Here is a 19892-nt window from a genome sequence, read left to right as displayed (position 1 = left end):
TCTGTTCTTGGCAAGGATGGAATTCCTACACTGCTGGTAGCACCATAAGGTGATACAACTACTTTGGAAAACCTATTTTTAGTTTCTTAAAAAGTTACACGTGTAACAATCAGCAGTTCTACTCCTAGGTATTTACCTAAGAGATTTGAGAACAAAGTATTTACCTAAGAGACTTGAGAACAAAGTAACTCGTACAAGCATGTTCACAACAACTCTATTCCTTATTGCCTAAAAAGCAGAAATAGCTCAAATGTCCATCAAAAGAATTATAAATAGCAAATTATGGTATTTGTACAATGAAGTACCAGCCAGAAGCAAAAAAGAATCAACTACTGATACAAACAACAACATAGATAGATCTCAAAAATATTACCCTAAGTGAAAGAAACTAGACATAAACACCCACATACAGTTTGATTCTATTTATATGTATTTCAGTGACAGGTAAAATAATCTATGTTGAAATCAGTCTATGTATGGAAGAAATCCATAGTTACTTATGGAGGAGGAGATTGAAAGTTCACAAAAGAATTTTATGGAGTGATAGAAATGTTCTACATCATATTTGGGAAGGATTTGAGTATTTCCATCTACGTACAGTTTCTTGAATTGTGCATTTCAACATGCATTCAGGTGTGTAGCTTTTATTTTAATTTAATCATAATCAACAACACAACAAAATGAAAGAAATAAAAGCTAACATCAATCCTCTGTTACAAATGCTATGACATCTTCCCATTCCACTCAAAGTAAGTCCAACAAAATACAATGGACTAGAAAGTCCTGGTCTGGCCTCATGACCTCCTGATCTCCTTCATGTGTTCAATTTCAGCCATGCTTCTCTCCCTGCTGTTTTCTGAATAGGATGCTTTTATGGACTTTGCTTTAACTGTTTCTCTTGCCTAGAATGTTTCTCCTATCAATATCTTTTTCACTAATTCCCCTTGTTTTAGATATTTTAAATATGTCTTCATATCTTTTCTGAGGACTATCCTAATCATACTGTTTAAGGCTTCAACTTGTTCTTTTCCATGCTTGATCCTCTTATTATTCTCTACTTTTTTCTTTAATTGATAGGACTTATCACCTTCTAATATAATATGTCATTTACTTTTTAATTTCAATTACTGTTACTCTCTATTTGCCTGCTTATAATGGTAAACTCCGCAACGGTTGAAATCTTTTTTTTTTTTTTAAAGATTTATTTATTTATTTGAGAGAGAGGGAGACTGTGCAGGGTGGGAGAAGGGGCAAAGGGAGAGCAAGAGAGTGTCTTAAGCAGACTCTACACTGAGCTCCGAACTCCACATGGGACTCCATGTCAAGACTGTGAGATCGGGACCCGAGCTGAAACCAAGAGTCAGAAGCTTAACCTACTATGCCACCCAGGTACCCCAGAAATCTTTGTCTTTTAATTCATTAGTACACCCCAGCATCTTAAAGTGTTTGACACATAACCAGTGCTCCATGAACACTTATGTGTCAGACAAATGTATGAACAGGAGGTAGAATAAAACAGTAGGAAGCCTTCACTGTCTGGCATTCGTAACAATTTATTTTCAGCTCCTACTGTGGTACTATGTGCATATAGTAGAGAGCAGAAGAAAAGCTTTCTTTCTTCCCCCCCCCTTTTTTTTTAAGATTTTATTTATTTATTTGACAGAGAGAGAGGGAGCACAAGTAGGCAGAGCAGCCGGCAGAGGGAGAGGGAGAAACAGACTCCCCACTGAGCAAGGAGTCTTATGTAGGGCTCAGGACCCGGGGATCATCACCCAAGCCTAAAGCAGATGCTTAACAACTGAGCCACCCAGGTGGACTGGAAGAGATTTCTGTTTTCAGAATTTTAGATTACTTTATAGGCATTCAGGGTGCAGGGTGCCTGGAGACTGTGAATTCTTTTATTTATTTATTTATTTATTTACATAATTACTCATTCTTTAGGTATTGGTTCTATTCCTTACAACATTGTATATAATAATCTCTGGCTAAATTAGTCCACTTACCTTTCACAATTTTATTCTTCTTGTCAAAATACCAATATTCAATACAGTAAAAGTAAAGCTGTGTTTTATGACTTATTGTATTTTAACCTAAACAGTTTCTTATTTCTTGTTAAAACACAGGTATTAGATAAGTAAATACCGAGACCAAAGGGAATGAGTAGAAAGTTATCTTATTATGAAAGGCATAAAATAAATTAGTATATCAAATTTTCTAAGTTTTCCTTGGAATTTTATGAATAAAGATAAGACCTAACTCAATTCCATATTATCCATATGAACTTAATAACATAATTTTATGATTGCTAGATATGGATTTTTAAAGAAAAACATTATCGTGACATTCTCTCTGGTATATTTACTGAAAGCAGTAACAACAAAACAACAACATCACATCTTTTCTTAAAAAAATGTAAGAGAAAATTTTTCTTTCAATTATATGTGCATTTGCATCTCATACTACTTGGAAGAAGAAAAGGGAGAATCAAAATTACCATAATATTAACTTCATCATTTTGGAACTTCATATGGAATGTCATATGAAGATAATACATGGGTTCCTCACTTGTATCTTTCTTGATGTAAAGCTGAAATTAGGAAATTTGTGCATATGGTATCTGGTACTTAATGAGTTTCAATTAATTCTATACTCTTCAGTCAAAATGGTGGTTAATTATCAGGTGACTTTTCTTTCTTTTTTTTTTTTTAGATTATTTATTTCTTTATTTGAGAGAGAGAAAGAGAAGGAGAGGGCACAGAGGGAGAGTGAGAAGGAGAAGCATACTCCCAGAGATCAGAGAGCCCGACGTAGGACTCAAATCCCAGGACCCTGAGATCATGACCTGAGCCATAGGCAGAGACTTAACTGACTGAGCCACCCAGGCACCCCTTAAGTGACTTTTCAAGATAGAGTCTCATGAAGCACTCTTGGATCCAAGTCATTGTCTTTTAATTCTGCAAACTACTAGCTCTTACGTACGAAATTATATCCTTGGGGTCCTTCTTTCCTTTCTCCATCCCTTCCTTCCCTGAACATTTATCAGGAAATATATTACAGAACTTGGAGTGTTGGAAATAACATTATTTCTACCCATGAGGAACTCACAGACCAGTGTGCAAAATAGACATGTAAAAATATAGTCATACTGTAAACGGATGTTTGGAAAGTAGATGTATATGTGCATATACTCACATTGCATTGGGGATGACTAACTTTGAGGCCAGTAGGAATTTGTTGGGTAACTTACAAAGGAATTCTGCTTGGCATCATACAATGCACAGGACAGCCCCCTGACCCCATGACAATGAATTCTTATGCCTAAAATTGTCAATAGTGTTAAGGCCGAGAAACCCTTAGACTCATGTGATCAAATTTGCTTGGAATAATCTATTTTTTTTTCTTTTGCATATGTTCCCAACCTCTCTATATCATGGTGTATTTTGTTATGCTGTTGAGTGCTGGTATTTTATCTTTGAATATTTTACTGTGTCTACTTTATGATCAGGAGAAACCCAGTAAGAGGAAAAAAAAAGTCACTAATATCAGGATAATTTCTGTTTATAAACCATTTTACGAGGTACCTCACAACATGAGGGTGATAAGCATTTTACCAACAAGAAGTTTTTAGCTAAGAATATTTCTCTAGTTTACACACCCAGGGAACTTAAGTCTTTTGATTTCAAATCTCATTCTCTTTGCACTATTGTCCATGAAATTCCAGGTGTTAATAAATTCAGTACTAAGAAAAAAAGAGTTGGGAGGATAGAATATTCTTGGCTTTCATTTGGAAATTATTAATCCATTAATGATTAGCTGTGATATCTATATCATTGACCGGAAATGTTGCTATCAACAACATTGAGATTATTGGCAAGTTGTAATCATGGACTACAGAAATGGATTATAATAGGATTTTGATCATTTTAATGTGATTATATAATTTATATATAATATAATATAATTATAATGTGACTATATAATTTATTTAGAATTATTTTTAAAAATGTATGTGAAGTATTCAGGGGTAAAGGGTGTTATAGCTGTGACCTATATTAGTATGGTTGAGATGGGCAGAGTAAATATGACAAAATGTTAGCAACACATGAAACCAGTTTATAAAGGAAGACTATTTTTGCAAATTTTCTGTTCAGATTTTCAAGTTATTTCATAATAATAAGGTTTAAAAAACAAAGGAAAAAACACTGGGGTTTACCAAATGCCAAGAAGGCATTCTGATCCATACTTGGGATATAAAGATGAATGGGATGCAAATGTGGATCATGTCAAGAATCTTTAACTGCCTCTGAAAACAGGATATTAAACAGGAATTAAAAAAATGCTGTCAAAAGTGCTATGACCTAAGTAGCTTTATTCTGCTTTTTCTTAAGTGTGGGAGGTCCTATTCCTTTTGTCACTGCGAGAGGACAGTAGAGGATTCTCCACTTTGGCATGTTGCCCTAGGGCTAAGCCTTGCCCTTCATTCCTGGTCACAGTTTTTCCTATGTAATGGACCATCAGCATAATTACACTTTCAGCCCATTGCTAACGGCTTGTGCCCTACATTTGCTGCAGAAGAAGAATCTCAGAATATTCAACCAACGTGTGGGTAGATTAAAATGTAACTGTGGGGTTTAGACTTCTGGACAGTGAACACGAGCGAGCCTATAACTTGCAGGGCCTGATGCTCAAAAATCTATTCTGTTCACCCAGACAATTCCAGCATCTCCTTCCAGGGTTTTCAGTGGGGCAGGAGAAAGGAATGGCTCAATAAAGGAGCATATCAGAATAACTGTCTACAGAAGAGAAAAAATGAAGTCCTTCTACTCCTGTATCCCTTAAGAATCACTATGCATAGGAGAGAAGTTGCTGAAAGAGGTACGTACTGATGTGAAAAAGGACAAGGCAAAATACTGTTTGACACTCACTGATCTAGTTTAAAGTTTCCATTTTATAGCTGGGAAACTTTTACCAAGAAAGGTAAAATGCCTTTATCAAGATTATGCAACGATTAGGTTGAACAATTGGAAATTGACATATTTTTTTAACGTAAAATCATGGTAACTTCACACAGTTCAAAATACCAGTGGTAGGATGGTGAAAATCCTGGTCTTAATACTCCTACGAGAAGGGTATTTCTAGCATGCCAGGCTTTTGGCGTGACATACAAAACAAAGTACTTTATGGAAGGTAATTTGATGGTAGGTTCTTTGTTTAATTAAAGCATTTTCTTGATAGCCAGGGCCATCACATATGGTCACACCTATTGTGCAGCACGTAACTTCAGGAGACACTGTTCACACATTCCATAATGCAAGTGGCAGAATTGTCACATCTTACATTGGAAAAAAAGTGTTACATCTATATCTGACATCGATATTCATTAATTATTTCTATCCCCATTTCTTTATACTGCTCCTCCAAATCTCAACTTCCTTGCTTTTTGGTGTTTCTCTTTTTTATAGTTTCTTGTAGACTAGTCACTGCCTTTGGCTGGTAGCTTATTTCCCTCACATAGCTCTCCCTTATGTCCTTCTCCTTAATAAGGATCGTTTCACCTTCCTTCATTCTCTTTTCTTTGCGAGCTATGTCATCAGAATGATTCCCTGTTCATCCTAAATTTAAATTTACCAAATCAATTCATGTTTATAAGATAGCTCATATCCAAAGTGCAGAAATGGAAACACAAAACAAGTAACATAAGAATGGGCTGTCTTTTCCCTAAGTATTTTTGACTATTTAGATCTTTGGCCAGGGTTTGAATTACATGTTAAAAGCCTATTTCTTTGTTTGAAAAATAAAGGCATTGGCTGGACTAATATGTGCCAAGGCAATTTTCTAGCTGAAGTGAGGGGAAAGGAAATCTGGGACAATATACAGTGTGAGCCAGAAGAAGAGTTAGAAAAGGGATCTGGAACATGTACTTGGGAAAGTACTGAATACTGAAAGTTTAGCAAGCATGTAGGGACTTCAAATAATCCTACCGATAGTTTTCTTCTATAGCTATGATGTCAACATCAGCTTCAGCTGAGAGGTAACTATACCTCTGTTATTAAAACAAAACAAAACAAAACAAAAAAAACCCCCAAAAACCCACAACCCTACTAATTCCAGTATGCATTCTTGCATGGTAACTTTTTTTGGTGTTCAAATGTTATTTGAAAAAAAAAAAAACAACTGGAGAAAAAGTAAAATGGGGCAAAACTTTGATCTTCTATCTTTTTTATTTCTGTATTTCAGTCTATTTTTAATTTAAACCACTAGAATTATTTTTCCAGCCAAAGTAGGACGAATTTGATGTTTTATTGATTTAGAAATACACTGCTTTCTCAGATTTTGCATATGATGCTTTGATGGAATGACTGCTGAGTTCTATACTTCAGCACAGAGCTTTCGTAATACTCTTGGAGATGGAAGGTCTGCTGCTCTTTTGTTATTGCTGTTTGTTTATCATTTTTTTCCTGACTGGGAAGTCAATATAAATAGATATGTGTATTTTATTGCAGATTACCCACTACAAGCTGGAAATAGTATTGTATGATCTAGTTATTTATTTTCCTTCCTTTCATCAAGATCCAGTGTAGATACAAAGATTTGGAAAGAATAAATTGGGGAAAATAACCATGACTTTTTTTTTTAATATAAAATGCTGTAAAAATTCCCTTGTGCATTACTGTAGAACTTTATAATACTTTTTGTTTAAGCTCATGGATTTATTAGAACTTACTAATTGGATATTCAATTCCAATGCTCTATTTTTGTAAGAATTGTATCTACATTCTATTTACTTATGAAAAACACATTTTCTTAACATGTCTATTTTAACAGCAGGTTTCAAAATGCCATAGGAAAAGAATAAGGGTGCTGACAAGGACTTTGCCTACAAGGAGATTTCAGTTGGCAAGCTATTCAACAAGATACAGATTAAGATGGCCAGACATCCTGGTCTGTCCATTCCAATTTTAATTGAAATTCACTTTAAAAAATAGTGTTTCTTTAAATTAACGCCCAGTTGACACACAATATTACATTAGCTACAAATAGATTTTTAATGGTCTAAAAATTTTTAGACATTGAACTGGATTCAGCAAGAGATACACAGATGGGATATTCTTTTTCCCATAAGTAGTTTAGTTTGATCGGGTTTGGAGATGGCTTGTACATATGTAACTATTATAGGAGGAAAAAGTGAATGGGTTTTGTAAAAGAGCCATCAGCTCAGCACCATAATGTTAAGAGCCCATATAGGAGGGGATGGCATTCTTTTAAAACCAAGAGTGTTATTAACTCTCCATAGTAGGAGCTATCTTTGGAAGTGAACATTGGAAGAAATGAAGTTTATAAAAGGAGAGAAAAAGAGCATGACATATTAGGAGGAGGGAAAAGTGTAAACCAAATGCAAATATAATTTTGCTAGCAATTGAGGGATCTATGAAGGCTTTTGATAGAAACTGGAGTAGCGTTTTAGGAAGAAATAGAACAAGGGCTTAATACCAATCCCTTTTTAATCTGGACCCAGTCTCCTTATTTACTCTGCCATATTTTTTTTTCTCTGCACTAAGGCAATAAGTAGAACCTTGGGAAATTCTAAAACTTAGAGCATAGACACAGAATTATAAGTTGGAAAAAAATGGCTGTAAAGAAACAAAACTATGAGAAAAACACTTAGGGAGTCAGCCAAAAGAGAATGATATAAAGAGCACCTCTCAACAAAGTTTTTGAGCCTTGCATAATCCTGATACCAGAACTTGAAAAGTACAGTAAGAAAGAAAATTGTCAATGCTCCTTACGAACATGGACTAAAAAATTCTGCATTGAGTTACACGTAACTGGGACCTAGTTTATTATGGAAAGAAAAATTGCCAGGTGAGATTTATTCCAAGAGTGCAACGATGGTTTGAAGCTTAAAAATTGAGTAGTGTAATTCATCACATTAATAAAATAAAAGTAAAAACCATGTGATAGTCATAATAGATGCAAATAAATATTTGATAAAATTCCACACCCATTTCCAAGAAAAACTCTCAGCAAATTAGAAATCCAAGGGAACTTTCTTAATCCAACAAAGGATATCTAGAGTTCAGAAGCTTTAGCTACAGACTTTCATGGAATGATGTGGTGGGTGAATTTGTTTGAAAAGGAAAGACAAAACAGGGGACTCAGTTTTTACAAGGCTTGCCTTTGGTGGGAAAAGGAGAAAAGGGTGATAGTTCCGAGATGTTAGGAAGGGTCTTTTTTTCTTTAATTTTATTTATTTTTGTTATTTTGAAAATGAGGAAAAAATTGACCTATTTATCACTTCCTAAATAGACCATGCAATTTTACCCCATATGTTTTACTCATTAGCTGTATTTGGGTACTGAGAACAAAGAGGTACACACAAAATATTTAACTGGAGAGAGTGAAGGAGGGGCTATTTATAAAGAGATGGGAAGGAATAGGGAACCAACCAAAGATGTTGAGGTCCATAAGGAGTTGAGGTATTGGAAAATTGTTACCAGAAACCAATGAGTGTTATGGCCATGAGTCGGAGGGGGTCTGACTAGGTTCCTACTCTGAACTTGCCTTCTTCCCATCCTCCATTATCTTGCAGGGGTCTACCATTGTCTGGCTTCCCCAGCAGAAGCCAGAAGGGAGGACAAGGAAGCCTGAATAATGCAGTCTGTAGTGGTCATTCTTCCAGTTCACAAAGAGATGGGCAGAGGAGAGATCTAGAGAGGAAAGACAGCTGGTCTGTCTTCTATTTGCATGCATACATGTGACAAAGAATATCTATTCATGCAAATACATGACAGATACAGTAATGATTGTATTATTTACCTCATTTACTCATAAAATCTTTTGAGGTAAATAGTATAACTGGGCTTAGCAAGTTGAGTAACCTGTCCAAACATACAGAGCTGGTGGCTGGCAATTTTGCTGATTCCATTCTGCCTCTATCACTCCATACACCCATGGTGCTTTGAGTACAGATCAGATAGCACGTCAACATTGTATTTGATAAGAACTGAAGCAAGAAAAACATACATGTAGCAAGTGATGGTCTCAGAATGTCAACAGCAAAGCACATCATCATGGTGCTTTTTATCACTAGTGAAGTGTGAGAGTTTTCTCTGAGGCCGGGGGTTGGTTTGGGGTCAGACTTGGGTTCAGACTGTCCCAATGACAAATGGAATGGCAGCAAAGCATCGAGTTCGAGTTCTATATATTAGGTCTGTTTCTGTTGCAAATGATAGAAATCCTCCTTAAAGTAGTTCAAGCAATAGAAGATAATGTATCAGTCTGTATAGCTAGGAAGTCCAAAGTGAACCTGACTTCAAGTACAGATAAATGAGTTCAAGGGTTCATACAATGTTATCAGGGCTTCTTCTTCCTATCTCTCTGTTTTTCTTGTTTCAGCTTTTCCTCGTCTATTGGCTCAATTTTCCCCTTCTCACAAGTTCATTCTACTGCCATGGACAGTCAGGTTTATATGGCCCTTTCTTAGCACATCCAACTGAATAAGTACTACTTTCCAATATCCACTTAACAATTTAAGAAGGCATCTGTTTTGCCTTGCTTTTTTGTTAAATGCTTACCTCAGGGTCAATGACTATGATAGAAAAATTTGTCACAATAATTGGTCATGCTTGGGTCACCTGTTCACCATGAAGAATGGAAGAGGGAGTAACTGTGGGATGTTAGAAAAATAATGAGATTTAATGGGAAATGTGCTGGGTAGTCCCTAAAAATAGCTATCGCAGACTTTACCTGCTCTCCCTACCAAATTTATTTTCATATTAAATTATTTCTTCTTTCAAAGCATTGTTTGTTTGTTTTGTTTGTATTCCAACTCCTCCATCAGTCTTCTTAGTCAATAATTTGCATGATTCTAATCATTACCATGAACACAACTATGGTATTTTCACTCTTATGAAAAATCCTTCTTATCATGGTTAATTCGGCACAGCAAATCTATATTGCAGTTTACCTATGTTGTCACCCTAATGAGCATAGGAATGGCTTCCTATTGATTGATGTATTAGATTAATCTTCACCTTTTTTCACAAGGCTCTCAGTCATTGACATGTACTTGACAATGCAGATTACTCTTCTCCTCTGTCTGTTGTGTCAATATTCCTAAACGTTTTGAGCCTACAACAATCTGATGGAAGCTGAGGACATGCTCCCTAGAAAAATGTCCATAGAAACACAGCGTGGGCATTTTTTTGATGGGATCCTGGGGAGTTGCAACCTGGGTATAGAGCAGAGCAAAGTAGAGGCCCACCCAGAGAGTTAGTGCCTTAGCTAAGGAGCATGCAAATCTGTAGGCTTTATTCTGCAAGCCTTCAGAATGGTTTAACAGAGGTGAGACATAACGGATTGGCATTTTAGTTGTATTTACTCTGTTTATAGAGAAGAAATGAATTTGAGGTTACGGAAAAGGCAGGTGCAAGAGAGATCAGTGAAGAAATGGTTATAAATATATAGGAGGTCAAATAAGCAGGAATTTATAATTTACGGTAAATGGGTCTAGGGTAAGAGAACTCCAGGATGGATCTCCAGTTCCCAGATGGATTGTGGTTGGCCTTAACCAAGAACAGAAATATCAGAGGGGGAGCAACATTGACAGAGTATGATGAGCTCTATCATAGATCCCTGGAATTTAAGTATACAAATTAAGGTGGGATAGTTGGATATGCAGGATATCTGTTCATAATGATATTCTGGAGTCCTCATGTAGAACAATACCTCTCAAACTTTAGCATGCATAAGAATCACTTAGGGGGCTTGGGGAAACAGGTAGCTGGGCCCTACCTCCAGAGTTTTTGATTCAGTAGGTCAGGAAGGATGCTAGAGAATTACACATTTCGGACAGTTTCCCACGTAATGCACGTGTTGTTGTTCTGGAGGCCACAGTGGGAATCACATATGTAGAAGATTCCTATTATTTGGAGTTTCTGCCCAACTTTTTTCTCTTCTTGTGATAGCATCCTTTCAATCCTTGTCCCCTGCAAACTCCCTTTCTGAAATTGTTCCTTTCTTACGCCAACTATTCTATTCTTGGTTTTCTGCTACGGTTCATTCATGTGTGATTACACGAGGAGGGATCTATGTGGAAGACCAATTTCATAGACACAGAGACTCAAATGGTAGTTACCAGGGGCTGGGGGCAGGGAGAAATGGGGAGATGTTGGTCAACGTGAGGTGATGATGTGTTAATTATCTTTATCTTGGTAATCATTCCTCTTTACCTATCTATTTCAAATCATCATTTTGTACGTATTAAATATACACATTTATACTTGTTAATTATTCTTCAGTAAAGCTGGAAAAAAATTACAAACAGAATGAGACCACCATATAGAAAGAAGAAGGAAAAAATGGATAAAAGGAAGGAAAAAGGAAAAAAAAAGAGCTTAACATAAATACAAGAAAAAGAGTTACAAGACAAACTTTGAATCCTGCCTCTCCCTAAAGCTGGGTCCAACACTTGCTTTCTCTGTTACTTGAGCAATAAATTCCCTTCCTCTCTTATGCCAGATAGAATGTAATCCTGTCACTTTCTATGAAAACGTAATAATATATCTTTCTTTTATTTATTTTTTTAAGACTATTTGAGAATTCAATTCCCATGTGTTATATTCAGGTTAGGAACGTAAATTAATAAATTGTTCCTTCCCTAAAAAAATTTGGTATTTACACATTCCCAAGCGAAATAAATCCAATATAACACAAATTTTATTTTCATACTTTAATCTATGTTCTTGTTGCTACAACTTCAATGGAGACCATGGCTGCTGATTTGGTTATTTTGGCATAAACACCAATCTAGTTGGAGACAACACATATTGGTAGAATTAGCCATTGCATATGTACTGGCACAGGCAGTATTTAATAGTTGTTGCTCTGATGGTGGTGTTGTTATTGTTATCGATTTAGACGGAGACATTCAGAGCTCTATCTTATATTATTTTGCAAGCAGCACTGATTAACATATACAGATATTCTTACCATATTTTCTTGTAGTACAATGAAATTAATAGGAAGGAGATCATCTGAGTCCCATTAATTAATAGTTAAGAGAAAAATTTTAACCTATTTGCCCTTTACATTCCTCCAACTGGATAGATGATAGGTTTCCATTAATAAAATTTAGTGTGCTTCTATGCTGTCTGTAAGGTGAATTACCTTTCATTTGGGAGCCAGAAAAACCATGAAACATTCAAAACCTTTCCGTCATACCAAATCCTGTTTTTGTTTTTCCTTGAATTCTCCCTTGTTTTTCCTTGAATTCTCATTGACAATGACCTAAAAAAGTTTTCCCTCTTTTTTTTTTTTTTTGTTTGTTTTTTTTTTAATTTTTTATAAATATATATTTTTATCCCCAGGGGTACAGGTCTGTGAATTGCCAGGTTTACACACTTCACAGCACTCACCAAAGCACATACCCTCCCCAATGTCCATAATCCCACCCCCTTCTCCCAAACCCCCTCCCCCCAGCAACCCTCAGTTTGTTGTGTGAGATTAAGAGTCGCTTATGGTTTGTCTCCCTCCCAATCCCATCTTGTTTCATTTATTCTTCTCCTACCCACTTAAGCCCCCATGTTGCATCACCACTTCCTCATATCAGGGAGATCATATGATAGTTGTCTTTCTCTGCTTGACTTATTTCACTAAGCATGATACGCTCTAGTTCCATCCACGTTGTCGCAAATGGCAAGATTTCATTTCTTTTGATGGCTGCATAGTATTCCATTGTGTATATATACCACATCTTCTTGATCCATTCATCTGTTGATGGACATCTAGGTTCTTTCCATAGTTTGGTTATTGTGGACATTGCTGCTATAAACATTCGGGTGCACGTGCCCCTTTGGACCACTACGTTTGTATCTTTAGGGTAAATACCCAATAGTGCAATTGCTGGGTCATAGGACAGTTCTATTTTCAACATTTTGAGGAACCTCCATGCTGTTTTCCAGAGTTGCATTCCCACCAACAGTGTAGGAGGGTTCCCCTTTCTCCGCATCCTCGCCAGCATCTGTCATTTCCTGACTTGTTTATTTTAGCCATTCTGACTGGTGTGAGGTGATATCTCATTGTGGTTTTGATTTGTATTTCCCTGATGCCGAGTGATATGGAGCACTTTCTCATGTGTCTGTTGGCCATCTGGATGTCAGTTGCATTTCTCTACACCAACAGCAAGACAGAAGAAAGAGAAATTAAGGAGTCAATCCCATTTACAATTGCAGCCAAAACCATAAGATACCTAGGAATAAACCTAACCAAAGAGGCACAGAATCTATACTCAGAAAACTATAAAGTACTCATGAAAGAAATTGAGGAAGACACAAAGAAATGGAAAAATGTTCCATGCTCCTGGATTGGAAGAATAAATATTGTGAAAATGTCTATGCTACCTAAAGCAATCTACACATTTAATGCAATTCCTATCAAAGTACCATCCATCTTTTTCAAAGAAATGGAACAAATAATTCTAAAATTTATATGGAACCAGAAAAGACCTCGAATAGCCAAAGGGATATTGAAAAAGAAAGCCAATGTTGGTGGCATCACAATTCCGGACTTCAAGCTCTATTACAAAGCTGTCATCATCAAGACAGCATGGTACTGGCACAAAAACAGACACATAGATCAATGGAACAGAATAGAGAGCCCAGAAATAGACCCTCAACTCTACAGTCAACTAATCTTTGGCAAAGCAGGAAAGAATATCCAATGGAAAAAAGACAGCCTCTTCAATAAATGGTGCTGGGAAAATTGGACAGCCACATGCAGAAAAATGAAATTGGACCATTTCCTTACACCACACACGAAAATAGACTCAAAATGGATGAAGGACCTCAATGTGCGAAAGGAATCCATCAAAATCCTTGAGGAGAACACAGGCAGCAACCTCTTCGACCTCAGCCGCAGCAACATCTTCCTAGGAACAACGCCAAAGCAAGGGAAGCAAGGGCAAAAATGAACTATTGGGATTTCATCAAGATCAAAAAAAAGCTTTTGCACAGCAAAGGAAACAGTTAACAAAATCAAAAGACAACTGACAGAATGGGAGAAGATATTTGCAAACGACATATCAGATAAAGTACTAGTGTCCAGAATCTATAAAGAACTTAGCAAACTCAACACCCAAAGAACAAATAATCCAATCAAGAAATGGGCAGAGGACATGAACAGACATTTCTGCAAAGTTTTCCCTCTTCTTATACTACTGATTATTAAAACTGTTTATAAAGTTATAATCGTTGTTTTTTTCTTTTAAGATTTTTTAATTTATTCATCTCAGAGAGAGAGAGAGAGCATGAGCCAGAGCATGCGTTGCAGGAGAGGCAGAGGAAGAGAGAGAAGCAGACTCCCTGCTGAGCAGGGAGCCCAATGTAGGGCTCAATCCCAAGACTCCGATCTCATGACCTGAGCTGAAGGCAGACACTTAAAACGACAGAGCCAACCTGGTGCCCTAGTTTTAATGTTTGTTAATTTCTCCTTCTGTTTATGGTCTCTCCAAGATCTTAGTGACAGTTGAAGAAGAAACACGAATGCTTAATATTTATCTTGTTCAAACAGAACACTCCTAATCCTAAGAAAAAACTGGAATATTACTTTTTGATGAAGCCTACTGTTCCAATGATGAACAGGACCTTAATAATCTATCATTACTGACTGGAGATGATAAGTGATATTTATTTTCAAGGTATCATTTAACAGAAGCTTTGGAGGGAGGGGATATTTTATGTCCACGGTAAAAAAAAAAAAAAAGAATCAAGAGTTAGGTACAAACCCTGCAGCTGTTCTTCTCTGGTTATTTTATTAAATTACAGATGCGTGAAGCTCTACCAGCTCTGCTTAATTTGTGCCCCTGGCTTCTCTTTAAGAGCAAGAACAGATAATGCACATTTCCATGATATAGCACGAACAGGAACCTTACTTCATTTGTTAGTTCGGTAGAACTTGAACAGAGTTTTTTGGAAATATAAAACAGAGTTTCCCACTGAGCTAACCTCATTTTCTAGGATTCTACCATTGCCCTCACCATATGTCCCCTTGCATTATTACAAAGACATCCAACTGCCGAGGTTATTTCTGTTTCCAGTAAATAGATGATCGTTGTATTCCTAAAATTATCTCTATGCAAGTTAAATTTCCCTGTGAAAGGATTATCAGTACTCATGTACAACAGGTCTGATTATCTAAGCTTTACGAGAAGTTACACATCTGAAAGAGAAGGCTGGGGGTGGGGACAGGGCAGGGGAGTGGAAAGGGAGATTGGAAGCAGAATATAAATGCTAAGCTAGAGGGTTTGGAATTAGTTTTGGTTCTGTGGAGAATGGCTCAAGTCGTTGGCCTGGATTTCTGTGTATCACTGCAAATTCAAACTAAGCCATACGTGAAGGTTTCTTCGAGAACTTCCACTGTCAGCGCCACCACCCAGCCTCTCCCCTGATGGGAGAGTAGGGACTTTCTCCTGTTTACCCCAAGGATGATTGCATTTCAGATCGCATGTTCCCCTTCAAAGAGGCCCCATCCATCCTGCCGCCAGCCTCCCTCTCATATATGCAGAAACTGGCAGTGTGAGCCCGTGTTCTCTTGCAGTAGCTTCCCACAACTTTTCTCATGAATATGGTGCACCAACAACATGATCTATTTTTTAAGCTTTGTGCACGTGCACGGTATCCCCGAAGAACCTTGTGGCGCTAGTGATGAGAGCAGGCATTCTGAAGTTAGGAGGCAGGATTCCACGCTCTGATCATAACTTGCTGGGTGACCCTGAGAAAGTTATTGAACACCTTTCAGTCTTTGCAAATTGAGGATAACGTATGAGTCTCATACAGTTATTTCAAGAAGTCAATGAGTTAATACCTCTAAGGTACTTATAACTGCATAATACACAGTAATGTCTCAATAGATGTCTGAAATATTTCTACAGGTTTTAAGCTGATGAGAATTTTAATCAGATAATATGGATTAGTGGAAAAAGCAATGGCTTCATAGTTAGGCAAATACAGTTGCAAATCTAGGCTGGGCTGCCACCAGCCATGTAAACTTGCATCTCTCTGGGCCATCAGGCTCCACGTCAGAAGTCTGCTCATCGGGCAGATTCAGGATGCAAGTATCAGAATATTCCAAATGGCTTAACAAATAAGGAACGACACTATCTTGCGGAATCAGCAGTCCCGAGGCATGGAAGTACAGTGTGTCACTCTCTGACTCTGTCTTTCCTGCTCTCTGGAATCAGCCCTTCTCTGTTAATTTTGTTCTCTGTCTGGCCCCTCCTATGGACCCAAATTTGTGGGTGTGGCAAACTGGGTGAGATGCTCCCTGTTCCTGTCTAACGAGAGAATGAGACATTCTTAGCCAACCATGAAATACAAGTCCTTTCCTTATGAATCATTTTAGGACACGCAATTATACTTAGACCAGTAATAACAGTCAGAAAACAAGGACAGACTAATTAGAATCCTCCTGTGGGAGAGATGGGAGACAGAAACCTGAATAAAATCAGGTTTCCCTTTCAAGGGAGGAAGGGGGGAATGGATAAAATGGATATTGCTGGGCTGTCATGTATGTCTGTCACAATTTGTTTGGAATATGAAATACAATAATGTAGTAAAATATTGGTACCAGCTGCTGCACCAAAATACCAATTCCTCCTTTTTTTTTCCTCCTGCAAGTTTCTTATTCATAAACACTTATCAAATTAAACTGAGGCTTTATCTGGCACTGATGATGGATTAGTTCAAAAATGAAGGTTGGGGGGAAAGCTAGAGGGAGAGACTTAAGATGAGTTAGAACAAATTAGAAGGTTATTATAATAGTTCAGATAAGAAGTAATAAACCCCGAACCATGGAGGTGACAATTAAACTGGAAGACAGTGATGAATGTGAAAATATTATAGAGCTGGAATTTATAGGCTTGCTGATGGATTGGTGGTAGGAGATGGTAGAAGAGGAAGTAACTAGAAGATTGTGAATCAAGTTGCCAAGGAGAGTGCCAATAGTTTTTTTTAAAAGGACTTATTTATGAGAGAGAGAGAGAGAGAGAGAGAGAGAGAGGAGAATGCACACAGCAGGTAGGGGCAGAGGGAAAGGGAGAGAGAGAAGCTCAAGCAGGCTCCCTGCTTAGTGCAAAGCCTGACACAGGGCTCAATCTCACGACCTTGAACCAAAATCAAGAGTTGAATGCTCAACCAACTGAGCCACCCAGGCACCCTGAGAATGCCAGTATCTTTAGTACCATGTTAAGAAGACTGGTTTGGAGGGGATGAGATGACTTTGATTCATGGGGGTATTTTGAGTTCAAAGGTTCACAGAATGTTACAAACAGATAATTAATGAGATTTTAAATTAAGCACAGAGACATTGGGTCACTCAGATAGGTATGCCAGATTTGGGGACATTTTAGAAATACTGTGCACATCTAGAGAGGGCAAAGGAAAGAAATGAAGAAACAACTACATTTGTAGACAGGAAGAGAAAGAATGACCAACAATACAGATACAGCACAATAATAGAAGCTGAGAGATAAATTATTTCAAACAAAGGGGTATTCAACATTGCTGAATAGCACAGATGTTTCAAGGAGTAAAAAATAGAGAAAAGCTACAAGACTCAGTGATTAGAAGGTCAATGTTACCTTTGAGAAATCAAATTCAAAAAAATCAGTAGTGAAACTGGACAAATACTTGTAGTGATCAGGAAAAAACTGCAAGAATACTACTGCTTGAAAAATTTGGTGGTAAAGGGAGATATGTTAAGGAGGGGATGCTATGAGGTTGGTTGGGGCATTTTGTTTCAATTCAGAAAAAAACTGAGGCGATTTGTTGGAGAAGAAACAGTATCAAGATAAGAGAAAAGAGTAAGGAGGCAAGAAAGTGAGACGTGATAATAGAACATATCCTGCTTTTCCAGAACTTACTAGGTTACAGCTGCTGTTACAATTCCATTTTCAAAGGCAGAAGCTGAGGTTGTGGGACATTAAACAACGGATGCAGAATCGTGCAAGTAAACGGGGCAGAGCTGTGCTAGGAGACCATGTGTGACCCCAGACGCCCGACTGTCAGCGAGGCTGCAATGTGAGCTCCGGAGGAGACCCAAGGTCATGGCTGGGACCAGCGTAGAGAGACATTCACTGCGACAAAGAGGAGGTGCACCTTTCAAATCCGGAACAAAGGGAGATGGAGAACATGAAGGTGGGGAAGAGATTGAGGTGCAGGGGGAAACTGGGAAGGCAAGTAGAGGGGCCATCAGAGCCCAGCCTTCCGAGCACAGGCACCAGGATGAGTTCTCAGCCTGAAAATAGAAAAGAAAATAGAAATAGAAATAGAAAAATAGAAATAGAAATTGAAAAATAGAAAAGAAATAGAAATAGAAAAAGAAAATAGAAAAGTTTCCTGACACTTAATGCATATCCTGCCCATTCACCACTAATTAGGGAAAATTTTATAGTTGTTAGTAAAGAATGGTTTGCTCTACATCTTCAAATAAATTTGAAACCCGTAAGAATGGCATATAAATGTAAAAGTTAAACACCTTATAAATAGTCCTAACGTGACTGTTGGGTCCATTAAAATCTAAGGTTGGTAAATAGTTACATACATTAGTCCCCCCATATCTATGGGGGATACATTCCAAGAACCCCCGTGGGTATCTGAAACCGTTAGAGTACCAAACCCTATACATACTATGTTTTTTTTTCTATACATACATATTTATGATAAAGTTTAATTTATAAATTAGGTACATGCAAAATTAATAATAAATAAATAAATGGAACAATTATAATTTCCTATGATAAAATTATGGGAATATGGTCTCTCTCTCAAAATACCTTGTATCGCATCCACCCTTCCAGCTGTGAGGATGTGAGATGGTGAAATGCTGTCGTGGTGATGTGGAGTGAGGTGGGGGACACGGGCACTGTGACAGAACATTAGGGTACTGTTGACCTTCTGACTCTTCAGCAGGACAATCATCTGCTCCCAGACCACGGCTGACCTCAGGTAACTGAAACCATGGAAAGTGAAACCAAGAATAAGGAGGGACTACAGTATAGATCTTCCTTGACTTGCCATGGGGTTATGTTGCAATAAACACATCATATGTTGAAAATATCTTAAGTCAGAAATACATTTTATACACCTCATCTAAAGAGCATCATAACTTAGCCTAGCCTACCTTAAATGTGCTCAGAACACTTACCTACATCACCCTCCAGGTGGGCAAGTCATCTAACACAGTCTATTTTATAATAACTATTGAATACTAACAGAATTTACTAAATACTGAAGTGAAGGTGAAAAACAGAATGGTTATGTAAGTACAGAATGATTTTAAGGGGATCCCTTGTTGACCCCAATGACTGTGTGGCTGGCTGGCAGGTACAGTTCGCTGTCGCTGCCCAACATCCAAAGAACAGGTAGTGCCCCACGTTGCTAGCCTGGGGGAAAGATTCAAATTCAAAATTTGGAGTATAGTTTCTACCAAATGAATATCACTTTGCATCATCATAGTGTCAAAAAATCATAAGTCAGGGACCAAATGTATATGATTTCATCAGTGATTTAAAAGGATGTTATGATATTTCCTTCTTTTCTTATACTTCCATTACCTAATAATCGCCCTACTTAGTCAGCTGGGCATGTTTCATCATAGGCTCAGGAAACATTGAAAAGCACAGTAAAAAGCAAAGAAAATAAGGGGTTATTGCTTCATTTTTGAGGTTGCAAAAATGCAGACCTCAGAAAGTGAATATAAAATTTGGAAAATGCAAAATGATGAATGGGATATAAAAAGCAATAAAGTTCTGCATCAGCTTGTCTGCCACCCGTGTCTACCTCTAGACTAGATGACTGTTTTCTTTGACACTGGTAGCGATGTGGAGGAGAGACAAA

General features: G+C 37.4%; 1 long non-coding RNA gene across 1 annotated transcript in view; it reads right to left on the bottom strand.

Annotated features, from left to right (window-relative positions):
- Positions 1-18852, bottom strand: part of LOC116587715 — a 73281-nt gene extending 54429 nt beyond the window's left edge. Inside the window, exons 1-2 of the long non-coding RNA XR_004284601.1 lie at positions 18830-18852; positions 15475-15768 (exon numbers count right to left, since the gene is read on the bottom strand). This is a non-coding gene — a long non-coding RNA (uncharacterized LOC116587715). The remainder of the gene's footprint in view (positions 1-15474; positions 15769-18829) is intronic.
- Between the last annotated feature and the right edge of the window lie 1040 nt (positions 18853-19892).

The sequence above is a fragment of the Mustela erminea genome, chromosome 4, assembly GCF_009829155.1.
Source record: "Mustela erminea isolate mMusErm1 chromosome 4, mMusErm1.Pri, whole genome shotgun sequence".
Taxonomy (NCBI): Eukaryota; Metazoa; Chordata; class Mammalia; order Carnivora; family Mustelidae; genus Mustela; species Mustela erminea.
The sequence above is the reverse complement of the archived record's forward strand: the minus strand, read 5'-3'. Positions and strand labels throughout refer to the sequence as shown.